A 13,900-nucleotide genomic window follows, 5' to 3' on the forward strand; every position below is an offset into this window, starting at 1 on the left:
CAATATCGTGATAATTATCATATCGTGAGGTTCATATTGTGATATTTACGTATCGTGACATTTGGATATTGTGACATCCCTAATCCGAATTCAATGTGACTTCCTCCAAGAAAAAGTAATATAAAATTCTGACAAATGGAAGATCTTCAGGGTCAAATTAAGTTTCTGGTCCTCTGTATTCATGAAGCTAGTCGTCAGAGTGATAAAGTGAAGTTATTATTGATGTTTTCAACATGTGAAACATAACATGTGGAAGCAGTCTCAGCATCATGTTGTTGATCATTTTGGACGTCAAGTAGACCGAGTCGCTCATCGTCACTTGACACCGCCGTGCCTGGAGGCGTCCCACAAACACTAGCGCACGCAAAGATCTTAACAATAAAGACGCCATTCATTATGGATGTCAAGTGACTCTCCTTTTCATTGGCCCTATCGATTACAACAGGGGAATTAACGCTGGACCGTTTTCTCATAACGTAATTGGCTTTTAATGGAGGTTTTAGTGAGGGAGAAGTAGAAATGGCAAGCATCAGCAACTATGGCTCTCCTTTCCCATATGTGAGGGCATTACAGTAAATATTAGAGTACGGTAATCCCCCCGCCATCGTGGGAATTCCAGACTACCGGCGCAATAACTAAAATCCGCGATATCGAAGTACACGATTTAAATACTCATCCTGCATGTTTTTATAGCATTTACTGCAGTTAATTTTTTCAAGGTCTTTAAAAACTGTTTTATAATAATACAAACGCATTAAAATACGCATATTTGAGAGAGAGCAAGAGCAATGGATAATGCAAAAATACTGTATTGTAAAAACACTACAACAGTGGACCGATTCCACTGTATGTTTACAATAAACAAATCCCGTTTTCCAAACTAGTAACAAACTTATCATCATCTCACAATATCAATCAGGAATCCTGCCTTAAGATGTACATTATGATACATTATCACTTCTTGTCGGCATAAAATGCAGGATTACATCGGATGACATTCTGCTGAAAATACTATTCTTTGAAATTGACACCACCTCAAACTAAATAAGTGTGCCGCCATCTAGTAGTTGACAGTGGAATTACACCCAATATAAACAAGCGTTACACCAAAGTAGCGTTATTAACCGAAAAAAATAATATTTGCAAAATAACAGGACCACAAACCTGGAACCCATGATGGAGAAGGATTTACTGTACTGTTAAAAAATGCTTCAAAAATATATAAAATATATACAGTCCTATTATTATTTGCATTTTGTGTTAAATAACAATGTAATAAAACATGTGTACAGTCTACCAACATTTAGATTCTTAAAGCTCAAAGAAAAACATGACATCAGCTTAACAAAAATAAAAGAAAGTCAAGCAATACTAACAACACTCCCAAATGATTCAATGAACAAAAGATTTAAGCATTTAGAGCCGCAGGTTGTTTTGCCTCAAGTCGAAAGTCAGTGCTCAACAACCGGAGACGCATGAGCTCCTTACTTAAACCTGTTATGTTCTTACATAGGATTAACTGCCGCACGGTGTCACAGTGAGTGTATGTGTGTGTCCCAGGAGAGCGACTGGACCTCACCGCGCCATCAAGTCAAAACACACAACGTCAACGTAAACATAAGGTCTGTTATCCGCACGCAGATGTCCCTGAATGAGCTGAATTAGGTTGTATTTCCAGATAAACTGCTTCGAGAGTGATGGCACCACTACCACACAAAGCAAATAGAGTCAGATTTACTCGCTGCAATCAAACTTGAGGCCTCAGGCTCCACTCCTTTTGTTTCCTTTACAGTTTTCCGGGTGGGAGAAAGGGAGGGGAAGGGGATGGAGCCGCTGACAAACAAAAGCTAATTTGTTTGTATGTAAAGAGAAACTCTCTCACACAACTTCCTGATTGAGGCCATTATTATTAAAATCGGGGGAAAGGGAGTCAGTCTGGAAACACTAGAGCAGGGGTGTCCAAAGTTTTTCCTCCGAAAGCCGCAGCCACAGAAAAATAGAAAGATGCAAGGGCCGATTTGAATTTAATTTACTTTAACTTATTAAACGTGTAAAACAAATCAATCAAGCAAGCAGCTATATATATTTTTTAAATAATGCAGTTATTTTGGAAAAACTGCTACGTCATGGCTTTGTTTTATGTGATAAGGCAAATGGGTTTTTTTCTTAGGTTTTTGGGTGGCTCACGCCCCTGTAGCCCACTTGAATAGATCCTCTCCTTCACTGAGCAACAGCTGAGTCGCATCTCCACATTCAGAACCACAACAGGAGCAATCCATAGTAAGATTACCATACTTGGTGACCATTAATATGGTACAGTATGTTCAAAAATTGCACCTTGACACTAAGCAGAAAGTGGAGGAAACCATTTTTGTTTCTGAATTATCTTTGCTCTCAACAGTGTTTTGAAGAGCAATTCTGTTACAATTGTAGCTTTAGTAGAATTTTTTTGTGTCTTTGTATATCTGGAAATGTTTATTAGTAGTTGTAGTACCGATTACTCGCGTTCCCCCACTTTTTCAACAGCTACACTTTTAACGCTGACCACCACCACCACCACCACCATCACCTCCACTATTAAAACAAAATAATTTTAATAGCATTGCGGTCCATGTTGATTTTAGCAGGCCGCTAAAAAATAGATGACGGGACGCAAATTGTATCCGGGCCATAGTTTTGAGACTACTGAGCTAGGGAGTCAACATTGTGATGGGTCGTCAGGACGAGTAAGGCTTTCTCTGCTGGGGGGAAACAGTATCAGAAGCACTGACCAATATAAACTACTAAACTACAGTATTCTCTTTGGCTGCACTGCTTCCAGTATGTGGATGTGAGGTTTTTGTCCAATTAGATTTGAGCCTAGATATTGCCATGTGAATCTATTTTGCCCAGGAGCTTCAAAATCAGTAGTTCTGGTTGATGTAACCTATGGGACAGGTTTTTTCTCACATAGTTACAAGAGAGAAAATACAAGTGAACAAGAACAAACTTGAGAAGCAAAAAGTTATAATGTTAGGAGAATAAAGTCCCCATGTTAATTAGAAAAAAAGCGGTAATATTACTTGTCTGTCGTATGTTTTCTATTGAGCTGAAATGGAATCCTAAAAGGAGAAGATGAAGAAGAATCTTCCGCTACCTCGCCCCCACCCTCATTAGGAAGGTTAACCACCAGGAATTCCAATCATTTCCTTGAAACGGGGATGGCGGAGGCCGAAATTTAAAGCTTCAGGCGTTTGTGATGGCCGGCCCGCAGGTCGACTCAATCTCCCCTTTGCTTATAGAAAAAAAGAAAATAACTGATTTTATTCAAAACCAATTTCGTGCTTTTCCCCCTTATAATTCCAACAAGCTTTGAAATGTTTTTTTTTCCCAGCACAGTGTTTTGACCAGTGTGTTTTTTTAATACGAACAATAGCGCTCCACAATATAGTATTGTACTTTCAAAAAAGCATAGTATTACCATGATTAAATACAGTGTGAAGACAACGGTCTGTGTGTTAATTCATTGCTGCTGCTTCTGGTATTCGCGTCTTGGCCACCGGGGGCAGTATAATACAGCCATGCAGACAGTTTCACAACTTCCGTAAGTGGCTCAGTAATTTGCAGTAATGTTAGTCATTTTTCACAGAGGATAAAGAATAAGCCTGTTAGTTTCATTACATAGCCTCTTTTGTGCTTAAATATCTGTTGCTTAAAGCGGTATCACGTAGATGCTATCTGTAGCATTCCCCATTATGTGTTAGCATTAAACTAGTGGATTTCAAGGCAAAGTTATGTTTTTTTTTTTTAAATAAACAACATTTAATTCCTTATTTTATGCTGCTCTTCACAAATGTTTGCTTGCAAGTCAAAGAAAAAAACTGCCAAACCACGACTCATATCTAGAAAAATTCCATAAGTTGGCTCACTCGTATCTCAAGGGACCAATGAATGTGAAATTTGGGAGTTATGTTGTCAGTATTCTTCCAATAAAACAACAATGTTGATTTTACTGAAACATATTCCTATAAATGTCAAACTCAAAGAAACCGATAATTTTGCAGTGGTGTCAATTATTGCCAGAGCTACATGTGTGAAAATTATGCATACATTTATTAAAACATCTATTTTGGATATCACTTATTGATGGATAATTTATTAACTTGAATGGTTAGAGTGACTCTGTACCACCTCAACCTTTCACACAGCTAATATCACAACAAGAAAAAGTTATAAAGTTACGGAAAAGATGTAATAAGATAAAATTCGATGAAGTGACCATCCCTCGCTCTCACTCATTGACATAAACTGAAGAACTTGAATGTGTCCTGTCAATGTTTGCTCCTCACACCACTGAGCAAACAGGCCTATCTCGCTGGAGTAATGGAGCTCATGTTTATGATTGATAAACGCTGACCCTATGCCCGCCACAGCCCCTTCTCCAAACTCCGGTGTCCAGCACAAGCTCAAACATGACCCTCTTTTGCAACCCCTAATGCTAATCAAAAGCAATCTTAATGACTTGCTAATCTGATTTGAATTGGGTAAATGGGGGGCTATTTTTAAACTAAATTAGTATCCCTTACAGAGGGCGACGTTTCCAGCATCAAATATAAACTTTGAGCGAATATTTTTTGTGCTGTTTGTCATAATGCCGCTGACACAGAGCATTCTGGGAAAACACAAAATTGCATCCTTCACCGGGAATGCAGCTGTAAAGTGCAGCGAGATTAAGAGCTGCATTCTTCTCTCGCGCTACGTTGATTTCAAGGACAGCCGTTCGTTTTCGGGCCTCTCACAACGGTAAGGATGTGAGGTGCATGCCTGCAGCAACGACTTCTGATCGATTTGATTTTTTTTTTTCAAAATTGAAAATGCATTTCATACAAAATAAAACATTCAGTAGAGGGAGGACGGATAACAACATGAGGGAGGTCGAATAATAACAAACAAAAGGCAAAAACCTGTAGAATAAAATGTAAAGGAAAAAAAAGTTGTAGTTTTATGAGAAAAAAAGACAAGTAAATCACAAACATTCGTAATGTTTAAAGAAAAAAACTAATGAGAAAGCAGTGCAAGAAATAAAAAGTTGTATTAGTATTTTAAATTGAATTAGTATAAATTAGTATAAAGTAATATAAATTTGGAATATTATGAAAAAAGTTTAGAAAAAAAATTATATTCAGGAAAAAACGAAGAACTTCCGACATTAAGACCATAGTGTAAGAACAATGAAAGTCATAATCTTACAGGAAAAGAGGTCGTAACATTGCAAGGAAAAAAAAGTTGTATTTGTGTGAGGAGTAGATTACCTTGTTACAAAAACAATTTGAGAGGGGAAAAAAGTTGCAATGTTATGGAGAGAAAAAAATTGAGAATAATGTTGCATTGTGAGCATAAAATCTTTATGTAACAAAATAATGTAATGTATCATGAGAAAAAAAATACCAACTTCAGAAATCAAAACTGTAAAACCTGCTGGTGGCTTACTTCTTACTTCACAACAATTGGAGGTTAGGCAGATATAACTATTTAAAAAAAAAATAATCCAAAAAAAGCCTCCAAGATGTTCATTGTCACTCTCAGCTGAAAGCTACTGTCAAATTAAACATAAAACAAAGACAATTACACACTGTGTTTGTAAAACCACCACATAGCATCAGCTACCTTAATGCAAACATGCAATAGGATACTCCAAAGGCACACAGGCTAATATTTTGCATCTATGTGGAGGCATTGTTACACTTTAAGCAAATGAACACAAAAAGTGTGGCAACTCATGTAGGACCTACAACAATACTCACGGGCATATATTCTTCATTCTCTGCAACGAACAACTAATATTACTGCTGTACTGAGAAATTGAGCAGAGCTGAGCCTCCAGTACAAACAATCTGTCAGTCTTGGAGTAGCTAAGGTGCAAAAACCTGAGCCACAATATGCATTGAAGGAGAAAGTGTGACAAAAACTGTTTAATTCTTTTTATTGTATTTAATTATGCCATTATTGTATGTTTTTACAAAATATCTTATAGAGTGCTATTTTTCTTATTAAACACGTTTCCACTGTATCACGAAAATAGAGTTGTACATGAGTGTAAAAGCTTAATGTTACAAGAATAAAGTTAAGTTACAATGAAACAAAGGTCATGGGTTCCGCGCAAAATTGTCAGTGCCGGAGGGAAACCAGAACTCAATGAAAATGAATTTGACAGCCCCCTCCAAATAAGTGTTAGCTGTGACGTCAGCACATTACAAAAGCACAAAAGAATGCAGGAAGTGTTTTGAAAAGAGTGCAAAAGCTGCTCACACGGATTACCACATGTACCACGTCACCATTTGATTCTTTTTTAGAACATGACAGAATTGAAGAGGCCAAGACTTGGACGTGTCGTGGGAACGTCACGAGGTATCGGTCCCGTCCCATCAACACCCCTTAACACCTGCCACATCAGCTGGCTCTAATCCTCGGCATACTGGAAGTCATCTGACCGTCGGTCTGTTGGGCCACTTCCCCTCAGCAGACCTCACTTCAAACACTGGGTGGGGGGGCAAGGGGCAGGATGGGGGGTTTAGTAGTAGAGGGCTCACACGGCCCATACCACAACCCAAAACGGTAACATGACACTCCCAGGCATGAAAAAGACCCTCCATCTGTCGGGAAGGCCAGCACGCATGTGAAATATTTCCACGTCATACTCGATCAGTATTTCATCCACGGTTGGATAACTAGGATTCGTAGTATGGAAGTACAGGCACATTGACATTCAAGTTTATGGTGTTTTGTGACCAAGCTTGCAAATTCAGTTATTTGAATATCAAATGCTTTTTTGCCCCTTTTGAAATGAATGATCAATTATTGTCATTAATCTGTTCCTCCCCACAAACATCTGTTCTTTGTGTGTGAAGAAAATGAGCACTGTGGTGCATAGAAACATAATAAAACACGCATAAAACATAAGGGGCGGACCCATGACCTGGTAGCGAGGCTGGGTTAAAATGCACCATTTTCTAGGTCCCATCAGACTACAGTGGACCCCCACATACTTGCGGTTCTGCACCTATCAACTGATTGTTGTTGGGTTTTTTTTGTTGATTTTTTTTTGGGGGGTGCTTAACGGTGACTTGGGGGAGCCACATGCTTACTGGCAGTTTTTCAATGATTTGGGGGGGGATACATTTTTTTATAAGAATGGGCATAAATCATACACACATTTTCTCTATTCCATATCCTCGGGCGGGGGTCCACTGTACGCAAAAACACAGGCCACGGCGCAGATTGCCGCATTGACCTGGAAGTGTTTGTGTTTGTGTGTGTGTGTGTGTGTGTGTGTGTGTGTGTTTTACCCTCATTCTCCTGAGTGTTTCAGTCAGGGCACATTTGCAGTACAGCAAGAATGAACTGCGTTCGCTTCACAACAGTGATTCATTTTATGATGGCAATTGGGATTACATTCCGCTAGAGTTTCGCAGAGCAGCGGACCTCTCCTTCACCATTACCCACTGAAGTTGCAGAGACAGCAGCGTCACAAAAAAAAATAAAAGGGGGGAAGCGAGCGTGGCTAAAAGCTAGGCTATATGCTCAGCCCTTCATACCTGCCCATTCCAAAATTCTTTCTAGTCAACTCCTGGTCACTCAGCAACAAAATGGGTGATCTACGACTGCGGATTACCAATCGCCGGATGGATTACAGTGTGGCAGTTATAACGGATACTTGGCTGGACTCTTTACTCCAGCAATGAGCTAGCTACCTAAAATGGTTACAAAGCTCAGCAACCAGGGCATTGGCAGCTCTCTGTGCAGCTACATAATGGACTTCGTTAGCAACAGACCTGGGAATGTTAGGATGGGAAACAACCAGAGGTGGGCATTCCGTCAGACTGACGGACTGGTCGGTCAGTCCGTCGGACACCCGTTTTGCTGACGATTGACGAATGACGGGACACCTTTTACAAAAGACGGACTGACGAATGACGGAGGGGATTTTCATCCGTCAGTGTAATTGTCATCCATTACTAACGGACCGCTAGTCCGTCACTGGCAAGACATCCATTCTGACATTTTTGGGGGGGACCGACTGACGGACCAACAGAATTCTGACGAACTAACTGACGGACTTAACTGACGGACTTAACTGACGGATAGACTGACGGATTGACTGACGAATGACGGACGGGTACCCTGGCTGCTGAGGGATAATGAATGCGAGACCAGCAAAATTTTGTAAAACAATACCTCATCAACTCACATCCTGAACACGGGGACACCTCAGGGATGTGTCCTTAGTCCCCTACTCTATATCCTCTTCATGCATGACTGCTCTCCCTTCCAACCCTCCAATATCTTCATCAAATTCTCTGATGACACCGTTGTAGGATTGATCAAGGACAATGACGGGTTAAAGCAGAAATCAACCTAAACATATTTTTTTCAAGAATATAATCCCAGTAGGCCCACTAGTTGAAACACGGCATTCTGATTAACATTGCGTTTGTGGAATATGAGTTAAGCAGCAAAATCCAACAGTTTTTAGCCATCTCAGGGCCAAGCTCAGCTTCAGAAAGCAGGTCAGCCATGATTGGTCATTACCTGAGCCCTGAGCAGTTGTGGTGTCATTTTCAGTCAACAAAAATTGAGATGGCTAAAAATGGGTGGATTAACTTTTATTCCACAAACGCAATATTTACCAGAATACCTTATTTCAAATAGTGGGCTTGCATAGAACATATTCTTGAAAAAAATATGCTTGGGTGGACTTCCTCTTTAACCTTCAAGGAGGAGGCCCGGTCGATGGACCTGAATACAGCAAAGACGAAGGAGATGGTCGTGGACTACAGGAAATCCTACAGCACTGAGTGATCACACCACCATCTATCACGATGGAATTGAGGTGGAGAAGGCGGAAAGCTTCAAGTTCCTAGGAGTCCACATCTCAGGAGACCTCACCTGGCCCATGTTATTACCAACCACCAACATCTCTTAATTGGTGAGGAAAGCAAGCCAGAGACTGTACTTCCTCAGGGAAGTACGCCCAGCCCAGCTCCTCCAACACAAGTCGATAAACTTCTACAAATCCACCATGGAGATCTTCCTGACCTATTGCACGAGTTGCTGGTTCAGCAGCTGTACCCTGAGACAGGACAGGAGGAACCTGTAGCAGATGCTGGAAGCAGCAGAGTGGATGACTGGATGTTCACCACAAGCCCTCAGAAACGCCTCCACTTGCAGACTTCTGCGGAAAGTCAGTGGGATGATTAAGGACCCCTCCCACTCCAGACACTCACTTTCCTCTCCCCGTCTTCCGGGAAATACCCAACGACACCAAAGTCTAGAACCAGAAGGCTCAAAAGCAGCTCCTACCACCAAGCTGTGAAATGCATCTGCACCCTCCTCCGCAGTAAGAACTACCTGACACGTAAGTGCAATATAAATGAACAGAATTCTGTGCAAAACTGTCATCAAAAAAAGTCTGCACAATACCTGAATACAAACAATCAGTCTGCTACCATATCATTCATAATAAAGACATTCTCCCAAATGTGAATAATTGTATGTTCTGTAAACAACTGCATGTGTTATATTATTTTTTTTAACTCAATGCTGCAAATGATGAGATGCCTGACTGATTTGCATTAGGGGCAGAGCTGGCTAAAATGTCAGCACCTTGAGATGGATGAAAACGGGTGGATCACTCTGCTTAATTCTTATTCCACAAACGCAACATTAATCAGAGTACTGTGTTTGGACATAGAACATACTGCAAAGATTTTTGACTTGAGTTCCCTTTAAAACTAAGTGAACTTGAAAAACGAAAAGTCAGATAAATACAAACTAAAACTAATCTAAACTTTAGTTTGAAATTGTTTCGTTAAACTCTGAGACAGGACTGCCCAATCAAAAAAGGCTAATTTCGGCATGGCTAGAAAGCTAGCATGTAACGTGTACTATAATTCTCGATTCTTGTGGTATACATAATTTGCCTCCTTTCATTAATTTACATGCCAGACATCCAGTATCCCTTTCCAAACATTTTCGATCCAAATTTCTCAGTTTCTCATCTTGGACAACAGCTCGGCTTTCAAGTGACACAACGAGAAGGAGCTTCCAGTCATCCTGCACAATACGCCGCAGGCCATAAACGCATGCGGCAGCAAGAACGCACCGAACCAGAGTGAGGAGGATGCTCCACTTGAAATCAAGTGTTTAGTTAAGCATTGAAAAGCTCAGCTGACAGCCCAGGAGGACAGCGTTTGGCGTCAACCGACGAGCCCACTCACATACGCATGCACGCACACAGACACACAAACACACAAACACACACAAGCCTCATTTGCTTGTTTCACACTTTGGAATAATAAGACGGTAAACTACAAAAAAAACATGCAGTATTGAACACATCAGATGGAATCGGAGACGCTAACATTGTGGTTCTTAGAAAACATGGTCCAGGAGTGGGACATGTGATCCAAAAATGTAACTTGTACAAAACCAGTTAAACATGATATATGTTTTAAATCAAACCTTCTTGCACTGTGCTACGAATAAATAAAGATAGGAGATTGTTGAATGTTGTGGTCTAGTCTGTTGTTACATAATGGTACGGTTACATGGACAATAAAAACTGAGCAACTCAAGTGCCGCATTATTTTTAAATTAATTATTTTTACACTTGAACAGCTTCGCTACCTTCCTTCAAAGATATTTTGTTGTTGGATAACTGGTACAAATAACCAATTATATATAGAATATTACCTCTGAATGGTGAACAGACGGAAAAAATGGCCATCATGTCGTTACATTCAAGGATCACGTGAACAGTGGACACCACAACCTATTGACTGTCGTGTCGCAAAATAAGAAATGCCTACAGCTGAACGGTGCACCTTTCAAATCCCGCTGATTCGCGTGCAAGAATACAAAAAAAAAAAAAAAAAAACCAGCAGACTATCTATTAAACAAACTATTAAACAAAGCTGGCCTGACTAAATGAAGCGCTTCTCAACACCAAGATGGGGCCAAAAATTATGTTTATAGTTGACAGGGCTTTGGCCTGAGTAAAAGAACAGCAAGAAGAACAGCAAGAAGGTGAATGTGAAAAAAAATCTATAACTGTTAATTAGTAAATAGTGAATCACAATGGGTGGGTGAACACTAAATCTTGAAAAACACTGAAACTTGAAAATAAAATGAAACTCATATTTTTACAGATACATTGGTTTCAGAAGGACAATTCCTACCTAATTTAAAAATCATTTTGATAGTTTTTTTCTGTAGTAATCTCATTTCCTGAGAATGTGAATTTGGGGTTTTTGTTCGCTGTTAGCAATAATCAACAAACATATTAGAAAAGAAATCATGAAATATTTCACTCAATTGAGTCAATGACTGATTATCACTTACTGATATGCACCTGTGTATAGACTGGACATTGATAGTTTAACAGTTTACTGGCATATGGACACAGATGGGAAGTAACAAAGTACAAATACTTCATAATTGTACTTGAGTATTATTCCAGTACTTTGTAATTGTATGTATTTTTTGAATCCTTTTTACTTTTATCCTTTACATTTTAATACCAGTATCTGTACTTTTTACTAATATACATTTACTCATATATATACATACTCATATACATTTTCAAAACAGGGTCGTTACTTTTGTTTTACATTGATGCGTGACGATTAAAAAATAAATTAGACCAATGTTCGATGCTCCACCAATCATATGAAGGGTGACACCCAGTCCTGGAAATCTCAGCTCCTAGCTCTACCTGAAGCTATGACATCACCCGAGATGATTCTATGCTACCCACTACAGAAGATAATTGAATAGGAAGGTGAGAAGAAGTAAAATGATCAGCGACGTGAAGTGTGTCGACGTTGAAACTGTCAACAATATGGGCTCAACTCAGAACGAGCCAGCGCCAGCGAGTCAGTAGCTGGCTGATGCCCACCCATGGCCTTACCTGCAAAATAATGTTCGCATTTGTCAACTCAAACAATGATTCTTACCGAATCATTGTGTCCTGTGTAAACCTAGTCAGCTTGCCACCTACAAGAATTCCCCGTCCAATCTGAGAAAACATATGGAGGTAAAGCTAAATTATTACCCTTTCGTTAGCTTGGCCCTGGTTAATGACGTTAGTTTTATACTGTTTGAATGAAAAGCAGTTCGTTCATAAAAACCTGACTTCCAGAGTGGGTCTACCTGCATCACATCACATTACAGTTTAAAACAATCCAGTCAATTTAAAGGGTGTGTTAAGTGGCAACCTTTCAAATGTAATAGCCTTCAAATTATATGACAAGAGGAGTTAAAAAGACTTTATACTTTTACTCACAAAATACATTTCAGAGCCTGTACTTTTTAACTTTTACTTGAGTACGTTTTAGAATCTATACTTTTACCAAGGTAATTTTGTATACAAATGATTGTACTTTTACTCAAGTACAGAATGTCAGTCATGTCAGTACTTTTCCCATCTCTTCATATGAATACATTAAACCAGCCCATTTGACCTCTTCACATGACACAAGACAAATCACTGATATCGGGGCCCTCAGTAAGGCGAACAGGAGTGCTTAGCAACATGCTAATCACCTTGTGATTATTTAAACAATCATTCTATCTTTTCCGGAGCGACGTATCACTTTTTTCCTAATAATTGAGCTTGGAACACTGGATCGCTTCACGAAACCCGACAATAGAACGCCTGTGCTCCAATGACCCCATGATGCATTTGGTGAAACATGGGGGGTCATCGATTTAATAATGGCTAAAAGTAGTAGTGTGAACAGCAGAAGCCAATTAAAGGCTTCACATGCTCACACAAACACACACACACTCCTCTTACAATCAACAGAAACACATCTGTTTTAACCCGTGGTTATTTTTACATGCTCTATTTCCAAGGTCTTGTCTGTTCTCCCAGGTCACAGGCTTCCTTTTGCCGGATTCTTGGATGCTACAGCGAGGAAAGCTGATTGCGGTTGGAGTTCAAAGGGTGATTAATTCAATTTAACTAGAATGTGCACAGAGTGGGAAAACAAAATAAAGAAAATGCAGCATTTCACCCCTGTTGGCAAGTAAATATTGTATATACTATTATTCATGGACCAAAACATAACAGAAGAACAACTGAGCTACTACTAAACACCAGTCTAAGAACACTCATGTACTGATAACATACACCAGGGAGTGTCAAGTTCTCTGAGAGGTTGCTTGGACTGTATAGAAAAATGGGGGGGACACACACACAGCATTGATTCCATCACGCGGAACAACAACACACAAATAAACAGCAAATGTGGAGAAGATCAAGGAGGGCATTACGGCCTGCTGTCTTTACCACCATAGAGTTATGGAGACCAATTTGAGTCAAGCAGAGTCTGAGGGACGCTGCAGCAAAGTGGAGACTTTGGAGTGTAATACTTCCATGAAAACAAAAGGCAGACTACACTGTGTGTGGACTACTTGTCAGCCAATCACAGGGCACATACAACACCAACAGCGGAGAATGAGGGTCTCCTGCATAAGGTGACTGAAGAGCGTTACATCAAAGTGGAGACTGTGGAGTATAACACTGCCATCAAAGTCAAAGGCAGACTGCATCGTGGACTGGTCGACAGCCAATCACAGGGCATATAATGGCATACTGTACGTACAACACCATTGTCATTTGTAGTTATTTCTTTTACAATGACAAATTTGCTCGACACACGAGCTACCAAGCAGTGGTCTATAAATTTCAAGACAGAGGGCCTTATGCAGCAACATGGAAACTGCGGAGTACAGTGAAGGTAACAGTGACGGGGTAATGTGTCATTTTCGTGTTATTTTCCCTAATCATTCTTTGGCTATAAGTTAAAAAACAAAAAACAACAGAAATCTAGGTAAGTTATTCGAATGGATTCTGATT

General features: G+C 39.8%; 1 protein-coding gene across 1 annotated transcript in view; it reads right to left on the bottom strand.

Moving 5' to 3' along the window:
• Positions 1–13,900, bottom strand: part of igf1ra (insulin-like growth factor 1a receptor) — a 106,185-nt gene that overhangs the window by 90,714 nt on the left and 1,571 nt on the right. The gene's annotated exons all lie outside the window — the stretch shown is intronic.

The sequence above is a fragment of the Filicampus tigris genome, chromosome 4, assembly GCF_054856515.1.
Source record: "Filicampus tigris isolate MCC_2025a chromosome 4, RoL_Ftig_1.0, whole genome shotgun sequence".
NCBI lineage: Eukaryota > Metazoa > Chordata > Actinopteri > Syngnathiformes > Syngnathidae > Filicampus > Filicampus tigris.